This window comes from Balaenoptera physalus (genome assembly GCF_965194825.1).
Source record: "Balaenoptera physalus genome assembly, chromosome: 15".
In the NCBI taxonomy this organism is placed as follows: domain Eukaryota; kingdom Metazoa; phylum Chordata; class Mammalia; order Artiodactyla; family Balaenopteridae; genus Balaenoptera; species Balaenoptera physalus.
Genome location: NC_138894.1, coordinates 11230638 through 11253122, shown reverse-complemented (window position 1 = coordinate 11253122; position 22485 = coordinate 11230638). Strand labels below are relative to the sequence as shown.

General features: G+C 43.0%; 1 protein-coding gene across 1 annotated transcript in view; it reads left to right on the top strand.

The window, feature by feature from the left end:
* The window catches only part of ZAP70 (zeta chain of T cell receptor associated protein kinase 70), a 70546-nt gene that overhangs the window by 11509 nt on the left and 36552 nt on the right, over positions 1-22485 (top strand). Inside the window, exons 3-6 of the mRNA XM_082427333.1 lie at positions 5834-5911; positions 14104-14217; positions 16166-16316; positions 18002-18313. The gene's annotated coding sequence lies outside the window, so the exon portion shown is untranslated. The remainder of the gene's footprint in view (positions 1-5833; positions 5912-14103; positions 14218-16165; positions 16317-18001; positions 18314-22485) is intronic.

Below are 22485 nucleotides of genomic sequence, written 5' to 3'. Positions count from 1 at the left end.
TTCCTTCTGTAAATTGCATGATAATCATAAATTAAACACAGTTGGGCATCTCTTTGGTACCTGGGTCTCCGCTGGGAGAAGTGAGAGGGTGCTTTTGTGCTGAGGACCGCACATGGACTAGAATGGCTTCACCAACACAGTTCACAGCATCCCATTTTTCTGTGACATGGCTACCCAGCTGTCCCAACACCAGGTATTAAAAAGCCCATCTTTGCTCCAGTGACCCGAGAAGCCCCCTTTATCATATACTAAATTCCCATAAGTACTGGGTCTGTTCCTGGGCTTTCTAGCCTAAACACTGGTCTGTTGGTCTCTGAACACGACAGTACTACACTGTTTTATTTATTTGTATCTTTTTTTAGACAATTTTAAAAAATTAATTAATTTATTTATTGTTTATGGCTGTGTTGGGTCTTCGTTTCTGTGCGAGGGCTTTCCCTAGTTGCAGCAAGCGGGGGCCACTCTTCATCGCGGTGCGCGTGCCTCTCACTATCGCGGCCTCTCTTGCTGCGGAGCACAGGCTCCAGACGCGCAGGCTCAGTAATTGTGGCTCACGGGCCCAGTTGCTCCGCGGCATGTGGGATCTTCCCAGACCAGGGCACGAACCCGTGTCCCCTGCATTGGCAGGCAGATTCTCAACCACTGCGCCACCAGGGAAGCCCTACACTGTTTTAATTACAGAGGCTGAGACAGTATGCTTTCATGTCTTGCGGGACTAGTCCCCTTTTGGCAGTTTTTGTTTTTTCAGTGTTTTCCTGGTGATTTTTGCATGTTTGTTTTCCCCACGAACTTTAGTATTAACTTGTCTAACTTGATTAGGAGCCTGTTGGTGTTTTTATTGGCACTGCTTTCAATTTATAATGCAATTTCACTTTGGGGAAATGGATAGTAAGTCAAACCTACCTAGAAAAGGGGAGGTCTTTCCAATTTCTTTAAGTTTACTTTGAGCTCTTTCAGTGTGTGTTAAAGTTTTCCTCATGTAGATTTTGCACATATCTTAAGTTTATTCCTAAGTAATTTAATCTTCTGTGTCATTGTAAAGGGGGGTTTCCCTACCATTTTATCCTCTACCTAATTAGTGTTTTGGTATAGAAAGGCAATTGACTTCTGTATATTAATTTTATATTCGACCACCTCATGCAATTCTGGGTTATGCCATTATATCATCAGAAAATAGAAATAGTTTTACTTCACCAGTTATTGGGCTGCTGATTTCTTTATCATGTCTAATCGTCTATGCTAATACCTCTAGGACAATCTTGAGTACTAGTGGAGATGCAGTGGGCATCCTGCCTTGTTCCTGCTCTTAGAGGAAATGCCTTTAGTGTTTCCTGATTTAGATGCTGGTTATAGAACTAAGATGACTAAGGTACATACATATACACACACATAAATGCATACATACATACATATATACATATGTGTACATATATTCACATTGAGAATGTATCTGTCAATTTCTCTTTGCTTGCATTTTTTAAAAAAAATGTATTTAATTAATTTGTTTATTTTTGGCTGCGTTGGGTGTTCATTGCTGCGTGTGGGCTTTCTCTAGTTGCGGCGAGTGGGGGCTGTTCTTTGTTGTGGTGCACAGGCTTCTCATTGCAGTAGCTTCTCTTGTTGCAGAGCACGGGCTCTAGGTGCGCGGGCTTCAGTAGTTGTGGCACGTGGGCTCAGTAGTTGTGGCTCACGGGCTCTAGAGCGCAGGCTCAGTAGTTGTGGTGCACGGGCTTAGCTGCTCCGTGCCATGTGGGATCTTCCCGGACCAGGGCTCAAACCCGTGTCCCCTGCATTGGTAGGCGGATTCTTAACCACTGCGCCACCAGGGAAACCCTGCTTGTGTGTGTTTTTTTTTTTAATTAATTAATTAATTTATTTATTTTTGGCTGTGTTGGGTCTTCGTTTCTGTGCGAGGGCTTTCTCTAGTTGTGGCAAGTGGGGGGCCACTCCTCATAGTGGTGCACGGGCCTCTCACTATCGCGGCCTCTCTTGTTGCAGAGCACAGGCTCCAGACGCGTAGGCTCAGTAGTTGTGGCTCACGGGCCCAGCCGCTCCGCGGCATGTGGGATCTTCCCAGACCAGGGCTCGAACCCGTGTCCCCTGCATTAGCAGGCAGATTCTCAACCACTGCGCCACCAGGGAAGCCCTTGTGTGTTTTTAAAAACAGGTATGGGTGTTGAATTTTGTCAGGATCTTTGTAACTATTCATATGATTTAATTTTTCCCTTAAGTCTACTAGTATTGTATATGATATTAATGGATTTCCTAATATTGAACAAGCCTTGCATTCCTAGAATAAATCCCACTTGACCATAGGGAGATTTGGTGTGTCCAGTCACTACTCAGGAGTCTTGGGCCTGGTTGCAGCTTCTGTCCTGCTTCAGTGTATCCTGGGAAGTGGGGTTCCTTTAGCCACCAAGGAAGCAGTGGGCTGCAAGTCCTTGTGTGGAAATGCAGACCAAGTCACAATTTAGAACTTTTAAATACTGATACATACGATGGGTGTGTCTCCATCTGTACTCTTGTGTGAGTCCCTGCAAATGCGAGGTGTGGCCTGTCCAGGAGTGCACATTATAGTGCTAGGGCACCGTGAATAATAAACACAATTGTTCATTGTTTAAATGTAATTAAATGATCTACTTGGGGGACACACAGCTTACTCTCTAGCTTGGTCTTTTGATTTGTAAAGCAATTCCTTCTGTTAAGTGCTTTCAAATAAGGAACTGCTATTTTCCTTCATAGGAACCAGGACAAAATGTTTGTTCTTTTAACATCAGAATTAATTTATAACCTCCATCTTTTCTTTGTATACATTATTTTCTACTTAATGCCTTATTGTATTTAGGACTGTCTATATCCCCCTTTAAATTTACTGGTAATCATCCTTCTAGTACATATGCTGAAATGACCATAAGACAAATCAAAACAATAACTGTTGCATTCACTAGACTGTCTTTCCCCAGGGCTGAGGAGTTAGGGTCTGATTTAAGGTAGGAGCTTAATAAGATTTGCTAAATGAATAAATGTGTGAATGAATGAGTGAATGGTACATTCTGAAAAAATAATAATCACTGTTATTATGATAAAATTAATGTACACTGAGCACTTGCTATGTACCAAAGGAGTTTTTCAACTACATTATTTAATGCCCACAGCAGTCCTATGTGTGTAGCATCATTATTAGTATGCCCCCATTTTCCATATGTAGATACTGAAGTTAAGTAACTTGCCGGAGGTCAAGCAGCTAGTAGGAGACAGTGCCGCTGTTTGAATGCAGGATGCCTGTAAGACACACCAGTTACACTTGCATAATTTGTATGCCTTTTAAGGACACCTGGAAGAACTTGTAGGCAGAAAGAGTTTCACAGACACCACATTGAACAATAACTTGCAGCTGCTTATGACTAGTCCTTAGATTTTCTCACTAGAGCAGATGCCCAGTGTACCCAGGGCAAGACCTCCTTCTGTCTTCTGCTGAGTGGCTTCCTCCTGTGCTGCTGATGTGCTCGAAACGTTGCCAGTGGAGAACAGGGAGGGTAGCATTTTCCTTTCAAGTAGTTGCCATATGAAAGAACTGTCAAATACAGATGCTGCCAGTGAGCACTTCCTGTCCCCCTCCCCACCCCGGTTATGACACTGGAGGGGGCCTGGAGTCCCTGGTACCCCACTGAGCTTGGTCCCCTGGAAAAAGTGTACCATTCCCTCTCAGACTCTGTGGCATGTCCCAACTGGCCATTTTGGTAGATTTCTCTAGGACTTTTGCATGTTCCCCAAAATGACATCACCTTCTCGAAAAGTGTCCTTCGGTCATCAGCCTTATTGCTTTTTCTCCCTTCTTGGAGCTTGACTCGATGCTTGACCACCTCCTAAGCACAAAATGCATTTATTTTCCTCTGTCTTCCCAGATCCCCAAGGTATGCAGTGATCGATCTAAATTTGGCTTGAAGCCAATTCCATATTTTCTTTGTTAAAGGATCACATTACAAATTGATCATCACACTTATCTTGATAATCCATGATGTTGGGTTTCTAGGAGCCTCAAAATTAGAAGAAATATGTAGACTAGAAATCCTCCCTTGGGACTATACTGTGAGGTTGACTCATTTGATCTTACTGTTTTTGTAGGTCAAAAATGATCAAAGATCTCCAATTTCATGTGGCTAAACTTAATATCTTGGAAGTCCTTCAGGAATCTCTGCTTAATGGTACAGGTTGCATACCCAGGTCCAGGCTTCTTGCAGAGTGTAGATGCCTCTGTAAGGGTATCACTTCTCTCCATCCACAATTCTTGCACCAAAGCAGAGGTAGCTGATTAAAATCCTCACGTTCACATGGACACAAGTGACTGTTTCCTTTTTGTTCAACTGTCTTCCTTGGAATTTCATTCCTACTGTGGTTTTAAAATATCTCCACAAATTCTTTGATACCCCTCCCTTTGAAAGATGGAGCTTCACCCCTGTCCCCTTGACTGTGGGCTGGACTTGGTGATTTGCTTCTAATGAATAGAATATGGCAGAAGTGATGATGTGCCACTTCATAGATTAGGTCATAAAAGACCTTATGGTTTCCGGCTGGCTGTCTCTTCGATTAATTGCTCACTCAGAGAAAAGTCAGCTGCCATGTGAGGACACTCCAGCAGTCCTAAGGGGTGGCCCCTGTGATGGGGAACTGAACCCTCCTGCCTAAGCCAATGAGGAGGTGAGGCCTTCTGCCAACAGCTTGTTAGTCATCTAGGATGCAGACCCTCCAGTGCCTTTCAGCCTTCAAACTACTGCAGTCTTGGCCAACCAGACAGGCCTAGCTGGTGGTTCTGGCTCAGAGTCTTTCATGAGGTTGCAGTCAAGATTCTTTAAGATTCCTTCTCTTACTCAAGACCAGCTGTTGCTCTCCTTCCCTGTGGTAGGCACTGTGCCAGGAACTGGAGAGCTAAATGGGGCATTCTTGTCTTCCAAGAGCTCACAGCTAGTAAGAGAGTCAGTCTCATGAATAATCATTGGACATAAACATACTAAAATTGAAAGTATGTTAAAAGTGCTTTAGGTTATACTTGCATGGAGCTTTGGGAGATTAAAAGAGAGGCAGGTCTGCTTGATAAGGTGTTTTGAGTAGGTGAACAAAGAAGAGGCATGAGGAAGCCCTGCATACAGTGGTGAAGGTGACACCCCACAAGAAAAGGAGGCCGACCAGGCCCCTCTTCAGAGGCCAGGAGCTGCTCTGAGGCTACTCTGTGGGGACCAGGAAATCCCAGACCACCCTGTCTGCACCTCTTCCTTAGCAGTAGTGACCTTTCAAAAAACCAGAATTAATGGTAAGAAGGAAGAGGGCCGGCTAGGAAGAGGGGTGAGGAAATTATCCTTTTTAGAAGTGAAGTGTCTTGGAAAAAGTGTGCCCAGGTCTGCGGAGAGTTCAAGGTCATAATGATCATAGCTCCACTGAAGGCAATCTAGTCCTCAGTTAACAGCGTAGCAATAAAGTGCTGTTAACATATAACCAAACGTGCATTTCAATGCTAGAGTCTCCTGAGAGCAAAATAAACAAACAACACCCAAAGAAATTATGAAGATGTAAAACTTCAACTTCTCCTTGAGCACAAAGCCAAAATTTCTTGGTTCTGGGCTCATTTAAGATGATTTTACCAGGCCCAAGGTGTTACTGATTGACAGCTTGGATTGAGTCCACATCATGGAAATGCATGGGGGATTTGCTCCTTGTAATTGCTCTTGTAATGGACTGCTACTTTCTCATAGTTAGTGGCTTTCTAAAGTTGAAATAAAGTTTGGAAATTGACTGTATTTGGCAAAACTTGGTAATTGTGCTTATTTTTTTCCCACAGAAAATAATCCAACAAATGACCAAAATCACAACCCACCACATGTGAAAAACATCTTCCAAACTCTCCAAAGATCTTTAGGTAAATGAGAACTTATGACCATATTGATGATAAGTATGTATAGTGACTCCTGATTCTAGTTTTTGTTTTTGTGCTACAGAGACAAGGAATGTAAAAATTTGGGTTCAAGTGGCAAGTCTATCTTTTTTAAAACACTCTATGAAAGAGCAAGGCAAACACAACCCCTTAGTAGATTAACTCTATGTTATCCAGAGTTTTCTGTCTGTGTTTGTTAATCCCTTGACCCTGATTTGACAAGCTGGCACTTCCAAAGTCAAGTAATTATGAGTCATTTTAAGCTGAGAGTTTTCTCTCTTTTTCTAAGCCAAATTGAATAAAAAATAAATTTATTTCTTTCTCCAGAAATGTGAGGCTGTTATCACATACTTCCTAGACAGATTCACCAAACTCACCCCAAAGCTGCAGAATTAGCTGCAGTTTTTCAACCTTGTCTGTTTCTACTAAGCCATTCTGTGGTCCCTCTACCAATAAATGAATATTTCAGGGTATTTAATCTTCTGTATTGCCCTTGCAATTCAAGAAACATTCTTTTTAAAATTGAAGTATAATTGACTTAAAATATTATATTAGTTTCAGGTGTACAACATAGTGGTTCAATATTTTTATACATTACAAAATGATCACCATAGTAAGTTTAGTTACTATCTGTCGCCATACAAAGTTATTACAATATTATTGACTATATTCCCTATGCAGTACATTACATACCCGTGACATATTTATTTTATAACTGGAAGTTTGTTCCTCTTAATCTCCCTCATCTATTTCACTCATCTTCCCATGCCTCCTCCCCTCAGGCAACCACCAATTTGTTCTCTGTATTTATGAGTCTGTTTCTGTTTTGTTATGTTTCTTCATTTGCTTCATTTTTTAGATTCCACCTGTAAGTAAAATCATACAGTATTTGTCTTTCTCTGTGTGACTTATTTCACTTAGCATAATACTCTCTAGGTCCATCCATGTTACCACAAATGGCAAGATTTCATTCTTTTTTATGGCTGAGTAAGACTCCATTGTGTGTGTGTGTGTGTGTGTGTGTGTGTGTATAAAATATATATGTGACATCTTCTTTATCCATTCCTCTATTTTGTTCTTGTTTTTGATTTTGGCCGCACCCCACAGCATGTGGGATCTTAGTTCTCCGACCAGGGATCAAACCTGCACCTCCTGCACTGGAAGCACAGAGTCTTAATCACTGGACCACCAGGGAAGTCCCATTCCTCTATTGATGGACACTTCTGTTGCTTCCATATCTTGGTTATTGTAAATAATGCTGCAGTGAACATAGGGGTGCATATATCTTTTCAAATTAGTGTTGCTGTTTTCTTTGGAAAAATATCCAGAAGTGGAATTGCTGTATCATATGATAGTTCCATTGTAAATTTTTTGAGGAACCTCCATACTGTTTCCATAGTGGCTGCACCAATTTACATTTCCACCAACAGTGTTCAAGGGTTCCCTTTTCTCCATATCCCTGCCAACAGTTGTTATCTCTTGTCTTTTTGGTAATAGCCATTCTGACAGATGTGAGGTGATATCTCATCATGGTTTTGATTTTCATTTCCCTGATATTTAGTGCTGTTGAGTATCCTTTCTTGTGTCTGTTGGCCATTTGCCTGTCCTCTTTGGAAAAAATGTTTATCCAGGTCTTCTGCTTATTTTAAAATCAGGTTGTTTGTTTGATATTGAGGTGTATATGTTCTTTGTATATTTTGGATATTAACCCCTTATCAGATATGTTGTTTGCAAATGTCTTCTCCCATTCAGTAAGTGGCTTTTTCATTCTGTGGATAGTTTCCTTTGCTGTGCAAAAGCTTTTCAGTTTGATTAGGTCTCATTTGTTTACTTTTGCTTTTGTTTCCCTTGCCTGAGGAGGCATATAGCTGAGACTGGTGTCAAAGAGCTAACTGCCTATTTTTTCTTCTAGGAGTTTTATGGTTTTAGGTCTTATAGTTAAGTCTTTAATCTGTTTTGAGTCTAGTTTTGTTCATGGAGTGAGAAAGTTGTCCAGTTTGATTCTTTTGCATGTGTCCCTGTCCAGTTTTTCCAACACCATTTAGTAAAGAGGCTGTCTGGGGCTTCCCTGGTGGCGCAGTGGTTAAGAATCCGCCTGCCAATGCAGGGGACATGGGTTTGAGCCCTGGTCTGGGAAGATCCCACATGCCGTGGAGCAACTAAGCCCATGCACAACAACTACTGAGCCTGCACTCTAGAGCCTGCGAACCACAACTACTGAGCCTGCGTGCCACAACTACTGAAGCCCGCGCTCCTAGAGCCCATGCTCCGCAACAAGAGAAGCCAGCGCAAGGAGAAGCCCCTGCACCACAACGAAGAGTAGCCCCCGCTCACCACAACTAGAGAAAGCCTCTGCACAGCAATGAAGACCCAAAGTAGCCAAAAGTAAATAAAATAAATAAATTTATTAAAAAAAAAAGAGGCTGTCTTTTCTCCATTGTATATTTTTGCCTCCTTTGTCATAGATTGACCATAAGTGCATGGGTTTATTTAGGGGTTCTCTGTTGTTCCATTTGTCTTTGTGTCTGTTTTTATGCCAGTACTGTAGCTTTGTAGTATAGTTTGAAATGAGGGAGCATGATACTCCAGCTTTGTTCTTCTTTCTCAAGATTGTTTTGGCTGTTCAGGGTCTTCTGTGTTTCCATACAAATTTTATTTTATTTTTTCCTCATTTCATTGATTGATTGAAGTATAGTTGATTTACAATATTGTATTAGTTTCAGGTGTACAGCAAAGTGATTCAGTTATATATATATATACTTTTTTTTCCTTGTTCTTTTACATTATAGGTTATTGCAAGGTATTGAATATAGTTCCCTGTACTATACAGTAAATCCTTGTTGTTTATCTATTTTACATATAGTGGTGTGTATCTATTAATCCCATACTCCTAATTTATCCCTCCTCCACGTTTTTCCCCTTTGGTAACCATAAGTTTGTTTTCTATGTCCATGAGTCTGTTTCTGTTTTGTAAATAAGCTCATTTGTATTGTTTTTTCGATTCCATTTCTAAGTGATATAATGTAATATTTGTCTTTCTCTGTCTGGCTTCATTCATTATGATAATCTCTAGGTCCATCCATTTGCTGCAAATGGCAATATTTCATTCTTTTTTTCCATACATATTTTAGAATTATTTGCTCTAGTTCTGTGAAAAATGCCATTGGTATTTTGATAGGGATTGCAGTGAATCTGTAGACTGCATGGTATATCTTTCCATTTGTTTATGTTGTCTTCAATTTCTTTCATCAAAGTCTTGTAGTTGTCCAAGTATAGCCTTTTACCTCCTTGGTAAGATTTGTTTCTAGGTATTTTATTCTTTTTAAAGCATTTGTAAATGGGATTGTTTTCTTAATTCACTTTCTGATAGTTCTTTGTTACTGTAAAAAATGCAACGGATTTCTCTATATTAATTTTGTATTCTGCAACTTTATTGAATTCATTTATTAGTTTTAACAGTTTTGGGTGTGTGTGTGTAGGATTTTCTATATATAGTATCATGTCATCTGCAAACAGTGACAGTTTTACTTCTTCCTTTCCAATTTGAATTCCTCTTATTTCTTTTTCTTGTCTGATTTCTCTGGCTAGGACTTCCAATACTGTGTTGAATAAAAATGGACAGAGTAGGCATCCTTGTCTTGTTCCTGATCTTAGAGGAAATTCTTTCAGCTTTTCACCATTGAGTATGATGTTAACTGTGGGCTTGTCATATATGGCCTTTATTATGTTGAGGTATGCTCCCTTTACACCCACTTTGTTGAGATGTTGAATTTTGTCAAAAGGTATTTCTGCATCTATTGAGATGATCATATGGTATTTATTCTTCAATTTGTTAATGTGCTGTATCACATTGATTGATTTATGCAGATATTGAACCATTGTTGTATCTCTGGAACAAATCCCACTTGATCATGGTGTATGATCCATTTAATATATTGTTGTATTCAGTTTGCTAATTTTGTTGAGCATTTTCGCATCTATGTTCATCACTGATATTGGCCTATAAATTTCCTTTTTTGTGGTGTCTCTATCTGGTTTTCATATCAGGGTGATGCTGGCATCATAGATGGGTTCAGAAGCATTCCTTCCTCTGCAATATTTTGGAAAAATTTGAGAAGGATAGGATTAGCTCTTCTTGAAATATTTGGTCAGATTCACCTGTGAAGCCATCTGGTCCTGAACTTTTGCTTGTTGGGAGGTTTTTTTTGTTTTTTTTTTTAATTACTGATTCAATTTTATTACTGGTAACTGCTCTGTTCAGATTTTCCTTTTCTTCCTGATTCAGTCTTGGGAGATTATCTGTTTCTAGGAATTTATCAATTTCTTCTAGGTTGTCCATTTTATTGGCATATAATTATTCATAGTAATCTCTCATAATCCTTTGTGTTCCTGTGGTGTCAAGTGTAACTTCTAATTCGTTTCTGATTTTATTTATTTGGGCCCTCTCTTTTTCTCTTGATGAGTCTGGCTAACGGTTTATTGATTTTGTTTATGTTTTCAAAGAACGAGCTCTTAATTTCATTAATCTTTTTTTTATTGCTTTTTAAGTCTCTATTTCATTCATTTCTGTTCTGATCTTTATTATTTCTTTTATTCTACTAACTTTGGGTACTTTTTGTTCTTTTTCTAATTCCTTTAGGCGTAAGGTTAGATTGTTTATTTGAGATTTTTCTTGTTTCCTGAGGTAGGCTAATGTTGCTATAAACTTCCCTCTTAGAACTGCTTTTGCTGTGTCCCACTGATTTTGGATCATTGTGTTCCCATTTTCATTTGTCTCTGGGTATTTTTTTATTTCCTCTTTAATTTCTTCAGTGGCTTATTTGTTGTTTACATGCATGTTGGGTGTATTTTTGGCAATTTTTATGTTTATGTTTTTGGCAGTTTTTTTCTTGTAGTTGATTTTTCCTATCATTATGGTCAGAAAAGATGTTTGATATGATTTCAATCTTCTTAAATTAATTGTAACATATATTATGTAATATATATATGATTTTTTTTTGGCCATGCTGTGTGGCTTGTGGGATCTTAGTTCCCCTACCGGGGATGGAACCCATGCCCCCTGCAGTGGAAACGCTGAGTCCTAACCACTGGACTGCCGGAAAGTCCCTATATATGATTATTTTAAGTTGATGATCTCTTAAGTTCGAATGCATTCTAATAATCCTGCATTTCCACTCCTGCACCCCCACCATATTTAATGTTTTTGACATCATATTTTATATCTTTTTGTTTTGTGTATCCCTCAACTACTTATTGTGGAGGTAGATGGTTTTACTACTTTTGTCTTTTGGTCCACTACCTTACTGTATATTTGCTTTTACCAATGAGCTTTTTCCTTTTGTAATTTTCATATTTCCAGTTGTGGTCTTTTTTTTTTCCACTTAGAGATGTCCTTTTAAATTTTCCTGTAAAGCTGGTTCAGTGGTAACTCTTTTAGCTTTTGCATGTCTGTAAAACTCTTTATCTCTCCCTCAAATCTGAATGATAGCTTTGTGGGGTAGAGTATTCATGGTTGTAGGTTTTTTGCTTTCACCACTTTGAACATATCATGCCCACTCCCTTCTGGTCTGCAAAGTTTCTGCTGAAATGTCAGCTGATAGCCTTACGGGAGTTTCCTTGTACATAGCAAGTTGCTTTTCCCTTGCTGCTTTTAGGATCCTCTCTTGATCTTTATTATTTTTTTCTTTTTAAATTTTTATTGGAGTATAGTCTTTTAAAAAAATATTTATTTATTTATTTATTTATTTAAATTTTATTTTTGCCTGCCTCGGGTCTTAATTGCAGCATGCGGGATCTTCCATTGCGGCGTGTGGGCTCCTCACCGTGCCAGGTGGGCTTCTCTCTAGTTGCAGTGTGCAGGCTCCAGAGCGTGCAGGCTCCAGAGCGCACGGGCTCAGTAATTGCGGCTCACGGGCTCTCTAGTTGTGGCCCATGTGCTCAGTAGTTATGGCGCACGGGCTTAGTTGCCCCGTGGCATGTGGGATCGTAGTTCCCCGACCAGGGATCGAACCCACGTCCCCTGCATTGGGAGGCAGATTCTTAACCACTGGACCACCAGGGAAGTCCCTGGAGTATAGTCTTTATCTTTAATTTTTGTCATTTTAATTATGTCTCGGTGTAGACCTTTTTGGGTTCATCTTGTTTGGGACTCTGTGCTTTCTGTATCTGGATGTCTGTTTCCTTTCCCAGGTTAGCGAAGTTTCAGCTATTATTTCTTCAGATAAGTTCTCTGCCCCTTTATTTCACTCTTCTCTTTCTGGGACCTCTGCAATGTGAATGTTAGTTTGCTTGATGTTGTCCCAGAGGTCTCTTAAACTATCCTCACTTTTAAAAATTCTTTATCCTTTTTTATGTTCAGCTTGGGTGATTTCCACTCCTCTGTCTTCCAGTTTGTGGATCCATTCCTGTGTATCACCTAATTTACCGTTGATTCCTTCTAGTGTATTTTTTATTTCAGTTATTGCATTCTTCAGCTCTGTTTGGTTCTTCTTTATATTTTTAAGCTCTTTGTTAAACTTCTCATTGTTCTCCTCCATTTTTCTCCTGAGTTTGTTGAGCATCTTTCGGATCATTACCTTGAACTCTTTATGAGGTAGATTGCTTATCTGTACTTCAGTTAGTTCTTCTTTGGGGGTTTTGTCTTATTCCTTCATTTGAAACATACTTATTTGTCTCCACGTTTTACCTAATTCTCTGTGTTTATTTCTAAGTATTAAGTAGGTCAGTTATGTTTCCCCATCTCTTAGAGACTTTGTGGCCTTGTGTATGAGACTTCCCGTGGGGCCCAGCAGCACACTCCCCTCTGGTCACTTGAGCTATGTGCTCAGGTGGGCTCTTTTGTTGTGGCAGGGCTGGCTACTGTGGATGTGCTGGTAGGTGAAGTTGGCCCCTGACTTGGTTGGCTGCCAGGCCCTGCCTTGTGCCTGCTGGTGTTGGGTGGCTGGGGCCTGCTGTGGCTGGCTGCACAGCCCGGGGGGGGTCCTGGGACTGCTGCCAGCCCGTTGGTGGGCAGGCAGGCCCCCGGCGCTAACAGACTAGAGGGAGGGCTCCAAAATGGTGCTTGCCAGCCCCAGAGTCCTTGTGGTAGAACAAGATCCCCCAAATGGCTGCTGCCAGCATCTATGTTCCCAGTTGCCTCCTTCCTCTCTGGGAGCCTCTCCAAGATCAGCAAGTGGGTCTGACCAGTGTCCTTTCAAATTATTGCCTCTGTGCTGGGGCTCGGAGTGTGTGAGATTTTGCATGTGTCCTTTAAGGGCAGAGTCTGTTTCCTACAGCCCTTTAGCTCTTCCGTAGGCAAAGCCTGCTGGCCTTCAAAGCCAGGCATCCTGGTGGCTCGTCCTCCCAGTGCAGGAGCCCGGGGCTGGGGATCCCGATGTGGGGTTTGGACCCCTTGCTCCCTGGGGAGAACCTCTACAGTTATGATTATCCTCCTGTTTGTGGCTCACCTCACCTCGCCTGGGGAGTGGGTACTGCCTATACCCTGTCTCACTGTGGTTCCTTCTTTATAGCTTTAGTTGTGGGAAGTCTTTTCTACTAGTCTTCAGGTCGTTCTCATAGACAGTTGTTCTGGAAACAGTTGTGACTTTGGTGTGCCCCTGGGAGGAGATGAGCTCAGGGTCTTCCCACTCTGCCATCTTGGCCACATACCTCCAGAAACATTTTTTTTATAGTATTTTGTGGTTTCTGAATTGTTTTCATGAACATTATGCTATCAGTGAGGTAGGCCTGATTATTTCTATTTTATACTAGCTGAGACTGGGGTCGGAGAGGCTCAGCAACTACGTGAGAGGTTCTGGCTGGGCCCTGAAAGGGTGATCCCCGCTCAGCAGCACCAGCACCGCCCAGGGAAAGTGAGAAATGCACGTTCTCAGCCCCCACACCCTAGACTTCCTGAATCAGAAACTCTGGGGTGGAGCCCAGCGATCTGTGTTTTAACAAGGCCTCCTGGTGATTCTGAAGCACACTCCAGGGTGAGAACCACGGCCTCAGTCTACCCAGGAATTTGTTAGGTTAAAAAAATAAACGAAAACAAAGCACTGATGTCCGTTTGGACCTTTCTCCAAAATCCTAACTCCTCACTTTGACTCTAGAGGCAGTTACTTTCATCATGAAAACAGAACTAATCACAGCTGCTGGGTGTTTTTAGATGAACCCATTTTGTCTTTTGTCTTTTGCAGGTCATATTGCAGAGGAGAAGAGGGATAAAGAATCCTCTCTCTTCAACAGGGATGTAAGTGATGAGCAGTTAACAGCTGTAAATAAAGGAACACTTCAAGAAGCAATCAGTCCAGGTAATAATCTATAGATTGTGAGCTAAATAAGGTACCTACCTATGGATGACTTCAGAATGCAACTGTTTGCCTTTCATGGTGTTTTAATGGACTAGATGTCAGCACACCTTTAATTTACCCATGAAAGCATATGATCTACAGTTAAAATTATGCATTAAACTAACTCTAGGAATTTGCCACCCACCCTTTCAAAAAGATGCTGCTTTGATGTTGTTTCTACAAGCCAGGGTCGTCCATAACATGGGCACCATCATCACAGTCCTTGACGTTACTGAGCACTGATGCTTTCTAACAAACAGAAGGGATTAAATGCCAAAGGTTAACCTAGTCCTTGATCCTCATCCTTAGATTACTTGAGGCTGGGCCCATTCAGAGTGAGTAGAAACTTGCCATCATGGCAACGTGCTGATACCAAGTCCAGGACACTCCCTCCATGTAGCTACCCACTATCAGAATTATACCTGGTTGTCACTTCCTAACTCTAAGAAATTAAATGCTGAATTATTGCAACAGAGCCCTTAAAGTTGCTTGATGCCGCTGCCTCTTGACATAGCATCGATGAAAGTGGGAAGTTGGACGTGCCTCAGTTTTCTCCCCATAACCCAAGAAGGCCGTTGGCCAGCATGTCGCGCCTGCATCACTAGGCTCCCCTCAGCAGCTCTCCACATCTGATTCCTATCATTGTACCTCTGTGCCCCATTTCCCTGATTCCTTTGTCTTTTTTGGGTCACATTACAAATGGGGAAACAGAAGCTCTGAGTCCCTAGTGTCAGCTGAGGACTCTTTCCTTTGAGATCTAGCTAAGATTGCCTTGTACAGTATTCCCAAGCCCACGTGTAGTGACATTCCAAATCTACCCTCAAGGTTTCTACAAGTCCCTAAAGGGTTGAAAAAGCTTGGGATCATCTTGGCATCATGTTTGCCTTATGTCTTGAAATTCCCCCAAACCTACACACCCGAGGCAGATAATGTATGTGGCAGAATTACCTGGAGCTGGGGGTGGGGGAGGAGGGATGAGGGGCAGCAGAGAAGAGGTTCTATCACTGCCCTGTGAAAGCTTCAGACTGAATACTTGACTCCATTTTTTTTTTTTATTGAAGCATAGTTGATTTACAATATTGTGTTAGTTTCTGGTATACAGTAAAGTGATTCAGAATATACATATACACACACACACACACACACATATATACATATATATTCTTTTTCAGATTCTTTTTCATTATGGTTTATTACAGGATATTGAATATAGTTCCCTGTGCTATACAGTAGGACCTTGCCGTTTACCTGTTTTATACATGGTAGTTTGTATCTGCTAACCCCAAACTCCTGATTTTTCCCTTCCCCCCCTTCCCCTTTGGTAACCATAAATGTGTTTTCTATGTGAGTCTGTTTCTGTTTTGTAAACAAGTTCATTTGCATCGTTTTTTTAGATTCCACATATAAGCGATATCATATGATATTTGTCTTTGTCTGACTTACTTCACTTAGTATGACAATCTCTAGGTCCATCTGTGTTGCTGCAAATGGCATTATTTCACTCTTTTTTATGGCTGTTGACTCCATTTTTCTTTTTTAAAATTTATTTATGGCTGTGTTGGGTGATTCCATTTTTCTTAAAAGCCGTTGCAGCGGGACTTTTCACCTCCTGTAGTGGCCCTGTCTCCTCCCTCCATCTTCACTCTCCTCTATTCCTCTCCTCACCTCCTCCAAACTGGTTGCTTTGCTGTTTGTCAGCTCATACCCTCAGCATCTCACCTCCACCATCAAAGGTTGTGAATGTCTTTTCCTAAACACAGCCAGTTTATTCCCCAAGAGGACTTGTGGAACCAGCAGCTAAGATGCTAAGGTTTTCATTTGGGCTCCAAGCAGAGCCAACCAGTTGTCCCTACAGAGGCGTACGGCGTCGTCACTCTCTGTTTACTCGGCCGTGCGTCTTCTCATTTAGATGTTCCAAGCAAGAGTATGCCACGCGCGCAGCTTCTGCACTTTCTGCAGAGGGACATCAGCATCGCCGCTGTCTCGGTGGCAGGAATCCTCACGGCCACGGTGTTGCTGCTGCTGGCGTTGGTCACGGACATCAGGAAGAAACAGCCGTTGTGAGTGGCTCTTAGCGCCCGCCTTCCTTCCAAGAACTCACAGGTTTTTGTACCACCGTTGCCCCAGAATTTCCTCTGACGCTGGGTTTAGGAGGACAGCGGGGACCTCTGAGCCTGGTTGTGCGTCAGCATCAGCTGACGTGCTTCCTAGACGTGCAGATCACCCAGGCCATTGGGTTCTCAGACACTGCCTTGTGGTTCTGATGCACAGCTGGGTTTGGGGTTTCCTGGTTTGGGCCATCCTTGCTTCTGAAGGCCTCCGCAGGTGAGGCCACACCTCTTCCCATACTGAGGGCCACTGAAAGAGGAGATGGTACAGTCTCTGGCTGAAAGATTGGAAAACAGGAATATGGATGTAGAAAAGAAAGGCAAAGCATAGCTCCAAGTGTGTGGGGAGGGAAGAGGCTGTGGAGGGGAGGAGAGGCTGACGTTCAGCCCGTTCACACCGCTGCAGCCGTGCTGATGGTTAGAATATTGAAAGGTGCCTCTGTTGGTTGGTAAACAGCCCCTTCCCAGGACCTCCCCAGACTTCCCAGTCTTCCCCGTGACCCAGCAAGTGAAGGGTTAATGGCTGGTGCGGAGGGGCGGAGGGGTGCGGTGAGAGGGCCTCCAGGGCTGTGCTCCAACAGTGGCCACTTTGAACAGTCAATGTATGTCTGTACCAGTTGTAAGTCCTTCAACTCTCCCCCTGGTGAGAGGGCTCAAACACAGTGGCTCTAACCAGGAGCAGGCACTGGAAAGCAAAGGGTTTACAAGATTACGCATTTGCAGTAATTGCACCTCGAAATTATGTGCCTTGGCCTGCATCCCTTGGGACCCACATTCCTGATCACGGGGAAAAGCAGCTCTCCAAGGCCCCTCACGTCCTGCCCAGCGCTGTGTTGGGTCCTCGGCCTGTCCACAGAGAAAGGAGGAGGCCGTGGTGTGTGACGAGGGGTGAAGTGTCCACCCCCCATCCCATCCCCGCCAAACTCTGCAGCGTTTAAATTTCCCCACGAGAGTTGCATTGCTTTCCCTAAAAGTGTCCTTGAAAATGCCAGGCTCCCGGGACAGGTAACCCATTCCGGCCAGCCACCATCGCCTCCCACCCAGCTGCCTCCTCTGAGAGAGCAGTGGGTCTCCTGAAGCAAAAGGGGAACCCTGAATATGGCAGAAGTTAGAGAAGATTTAAAGACCTCTTGGAAATAAGTTTGACCTGCTTCACAGTTCTGACTGGGGCTTATCCATTGGATTCACCATTTCCCTTCCGTGTCTCTCAGAGGTATCAAAAGAAGTGGTGAAGGGGAGTTCCCTGGCCGTCCAGTGGTTAGGACTCCGCGCTCTCACTGCGGAGGGCCCGGGTTCGATCCCTGGTCAGGGAACTAAGATCCTGCAAGCTGCGTGGTGCAGCGGGGCGGGGTGAGGGGGCGGAAGAAGTGGTGAAGATTGGCTCCATCCCACAGAGACGAATCAAAGCTGTGGAGAGCCTGCGTTCGTTATGAGAACGTGGCGGGAAAGGATTTTCCCAGAGACGCTGTGGTGCCCCGAGGCAAAATGAATTTCACACACGACAAGCCTTCCTGATGGGAAGTACATAGAGTTCTCACCCCTCAGAAACATCAGCCTCTATTTCCTCCCAAGGAGTAGCCGGTAGGAATTGCTACGCATTTAGTTGTGCAGTACAGTTCCTGTGTGTTTTGTTTTAGATCTCCTCCAGCAAACATGACGTACAATATTTTTATAATGAATGGAAAGACTTGGTGGCAAAAGTCTCAAGAAAAGAAGACCAGAAAACATGCAGGAAAACAGGAACAGGTGAAGTTACATTCCAGTGTCTAAGCCAGGTGATGGGGCCAGCCAACCAGCACCCAAAGCCGTGATGCGAGGCGATTCTCCATCCAGACTCGGTGGAGAGGCAGTTGGATTTCTGGCTGTGAGGTGCACCCTGCAAAATATTTACCTTTTCCTCTCAACTTTGAATGGACCAAGAAAATTTTGGCCACAGAACGCGCATAATGGTAATGACGTTAATGACTAGTACAGGAGTTTTAGCACATTTCCCCAAAGACTGACCCGACACACAATGGATTCGTTTATTAAAGCAGTGCTTCGTTTTCTCAGCCATTCATTGAACAGATATGAATCGAACACCCAATATACAGACAATATCAAAATACATGAGGCAACCAAAGGTACTCGCATCAGCAGGCATGGCCCTCGCAGGTTTCTGAGGACATGGCAGACAGCTGGCTGAGGCCCTTTGGTAGTCGGTTCATGCCTCTCTGTCCCCGTGGCTAAAGGGGCCAAGGGTCTGAGGGCTGGGGTCCAGAGGAGAAAGGGGAGAAGGGGGGGGACTCATGTTGGTGTTGCAGGCCCAAGAGAGCAGCCACTGCAGCTCAGGCAGCTCTCGCCCCTACATTGGAAGGCAGGGTCCAGAGAGAAGGACGCTGCCCTGCCCCCCGCCCCCCGGGAGGGAGGGTCCTGAGGCTGGGGGAGGATGTGTACCGCCACACGTGCGGCCACCGCGGCCCCTCAGGTCCACGTGCTCCAGCTCTGATTCATGCCTTCTCGCCTCGACCTGACGAGGACGCACACTCCCTTGTGGTGCCAGTCAGGGGACGCAGAAGGGGCAGTGGGGGAGCCCAGCCACGAGCACGCTGGCGGGGGGGTCTCAGCCGCACTAGGAAGGGCGAGGACGGGAGCGAGATCTGAGGTCAGAGATTCAAAGAAGGGGTGTGGCCTAAGCAAAGGGTCCAAATCAAGGGGTGGGGGGACCTGGCCCAAGACACCCGTGAGGGGCGTGGCCTGAGCGCCCAAGCGAGGGCTTGTCTTGAAGGGGTTCGGGGTGAGGCGTGTTAGCCGGGGAGGGAACGGGGCTCTAGGGAGGAGGTGGCCTCGCGAGGGCCGAGGGCACACCGTGCTGGACCTGCCAACAAAGGGTAGACTGGAGCGCAGACGGAGAACCTGGGAGGGGTGCGTCAGGGAGGGCATGGTCCAGGGACCAGAGGCGTGGCCGGGACGTTAGGGCCTGGCTGGTGTTCACCCCTCCCTGAGGGAGAACGTCCTCTGGCGCGGGGATGTCGTTGGCTGCTCTTGCTCTTTTTTTTTTTTTTAATTAATTAATTAGTTAATTCATTTTTGGCTGTGTTGGGTCTTCGTTTCTGTGCGAGGGCTTTCTGTATTTGCGGCAAGCGGGGGCCACTCTTCATCGCGGTGCACGGGCCTCTCACTATCGCAGCCTCTCTTGTTGCGGAGCACAGGCTCCAGACGCGCAGGCTCAGTAGTTGTGGCTCACAGGCCTAGTTGCTCCGCGGCCTGTGGGATCTTCCCAGACCAGGGCTCGAATCCATGTCCCCTGCATTGGCAGGCAGATTCTCAACCACTGCGCCACCAGGGAAGCCCGTCTTACTCTTGTTGTAGGAAACATCTACAGTTTCCCCAGGGGTAGACCTCGTGCAGGCCAAGACGTCCGCCCAGCCTCATACTCCCCCTGGCTGGAGAGGACCCAGGCCTCCTGCTAGCTGCCGGCCTCCACACTCCTTCCCTGGGTCTCAACAAGTCTCTTGGGTCACCTTCCCGGCTTCAGCCTGGGACCCATCCTCCACCTTAACAAGCTGCACTTACTGAGACCCTGTTATGTGTGTAAACTCTCGATCCATATTTTTTTATAGAAGTATAGTTAATTTACAATGTTGTGTTAATTTCTGCTGTACAGCAAAGTGATTCAGTTATACATATATATATATTCTTTAATATTCTTTTCCATTATGGTTTATCATAGGATATTGAATATAGTTTTAATATTCTTTTCCATTATGGTTTATCATAGGATATTGAATATCGTTCTCTGTGTTCTACAGTAGAACCTTGTTGTTTATCCGTTCTATATATAAAAGCTTACATCTGCTAACCCCAGCCTCCCATTGCATACCTCCCCCAACCCCCTCCCCTTTGGCAACCACCAGACTGTTCTCTATGTCCGTAATTCTGTTTCTGTTTCATGGATACGTTCATTTGTGTCATATTTTAGATTCCACATATAAGTGATATCATATGGTATTTGTCTTTCTCTTTCTGACTTACTTCACTTAGTATGATAATCTCTAGGTCCATCCATGTTGCTGCAAATGGCCATTATTTTGTTCTTTTTTATGGCTCAATAGTATTCCATTGTATATATGTACCACATCTTCTTTATCCATTCATCTGTCTATGGACATTTAGGTTGTTTCCATGTCTTGGCTATTGTGAATAGTGCTGCTATGAACATAGGGGTACATGTATTATTTTGAATTATAGTTTTGTCTGGTTATATGCCCAGGAGTGGGATTACTAGATCATATGGTAATTCTATTTTTAGTTTTCTGAGGAACCTCCATACTGTTTTCCACAGTGGCTGCACCAACTTACATTCCCACCAACAGTGTAGGGGGGTTCCCTTTACTCCACATCCATTCCAGCATTTGTTATTTGTAGACTTTTTCATGATGGCCATTCTGACTGGTATGAGGTGGTACCTCATTGTAGTTTTGATTTGCATTTCTCTAATAATCAGCAATGTTGAGCATCTTTTTATGTGCCTATTGGCCACCTGTATTTCTTCTTTGGAGAAATGTCTATTTAGGTCTTCTGCCTTTTTTTTGATTGGGTTGTTTGTTTTTTTTGTTGTTGAGTTGTATGAGCTGCTTATATATTTTGGAAATTAAGCCCTTGTCGGTCACATCGTTTGCAAATATTTTCTCCCATTCTGTAGGTTGTCTTTTCATTGTGTTTATGGTTTCCTTTGCTGTGCAAAAACTTGTAAATTTGATTAGGTCCTATTTGTTTATTTTGTTTTTATTTCTGTTGCTTTTGGAGACTGACCTAAGAAAACATTGGTAAGATTTACTTCAGAGAATGTTTTGCCTGTGATCTCTTCTAGGAGTTTTATGGTGTCATGTCTTATATTTAAGTCTTTAGGCCATTCTGAGTTTATTTCTGTGTATGGTGAGAGGGTGTGTTCTAACTTCATTGATTTACATGAGGCTTTCCAACTTTCCCAGCACCACTTCCTGAAGAGACTGTCTTTTTCCCATTGTATATTCTTACCTCCTTTGTCAAGATTAATTGACTGTAGATGTGTGGGTTTATTTCTGGGTTCTCTATTCTGTTTCATTGATCCATATGTCTGTTTTTGTGCCAATATCATGCTGTTTTGATTATGGTAGCTTTGTAGTATTGTCTGAAGTCTGGGAGGGTTATGTCTTCTGCTTTGTTCTTTTTCTTCATGATTGCTTTGGCAATTCTGGGTCTTTTATGGTTCCATATGAATTTTAGGATTATTTGTTCTAGTTCTGTGAAAAATGTCATGGGTAATTTGGTAGGTATCACATTAAATCTGTAGGTTGCTTTGGGTAGTATGACCATTTTAATGATATTAATTATTCCAATCCAAGAGCATGGGATATGTTTCCATTTCTTTGAGTCACCTTTAGTTTCCTTTATTAATGTTTTATAGTTCTCAGCATGTGAGTCTTTCACCTTTTTGGTCAGGTTTATTCCTAATTATTTTATTTTCGGGATTGTGATTTGAAAAGTTATTTGTTTTTACATTCCCTTTCTGATATTTCATTGTTGATGTAAAGAAATGCAACTGATTTCTGTATGTTAATCTTGTATCCTGCTACCTTGCTCAATTTGTTTATCAGTTCTAATAGTTTTTGTGTGGAGTCTTTAGGGTTTTCTATATAAAGTATCATATTATCTGCATATAATGACAATTTTACCTCTTCCCTTCCAATTTGGATACCTTTTATTTCTTTTTCTTGTCTGATTGCTGCGGCTAGGACTTCCAATACTATGTTGAATAGAAGAGGTGAGAGTGGGCATCCTTGTCTTGAACCAGATTTTAGCAGGAAGGCTTTCAGCTTTTCACCATTTAGTATTATATTGGCTGTGGGTTTGTCATAAATAGCTTTTATCATATTGAGATATGTTCCTTCTATACCCACTTGGTAAGTGTTTTTATCATGAATGGATGTTGAATTTTGTCAGATGCTTTTTCTGCATCTTTTGAGATGATCATTTGGTTTTTGTCTTTTCTTTTGTTGATGTGGTGTATCACATTGATTGATTTGCGTATGTTGAACCATCCTTGTGAACCTGGGATGAATCCCACTTGGTCGTGGTATATGCTCTTTTTTATGTGTTT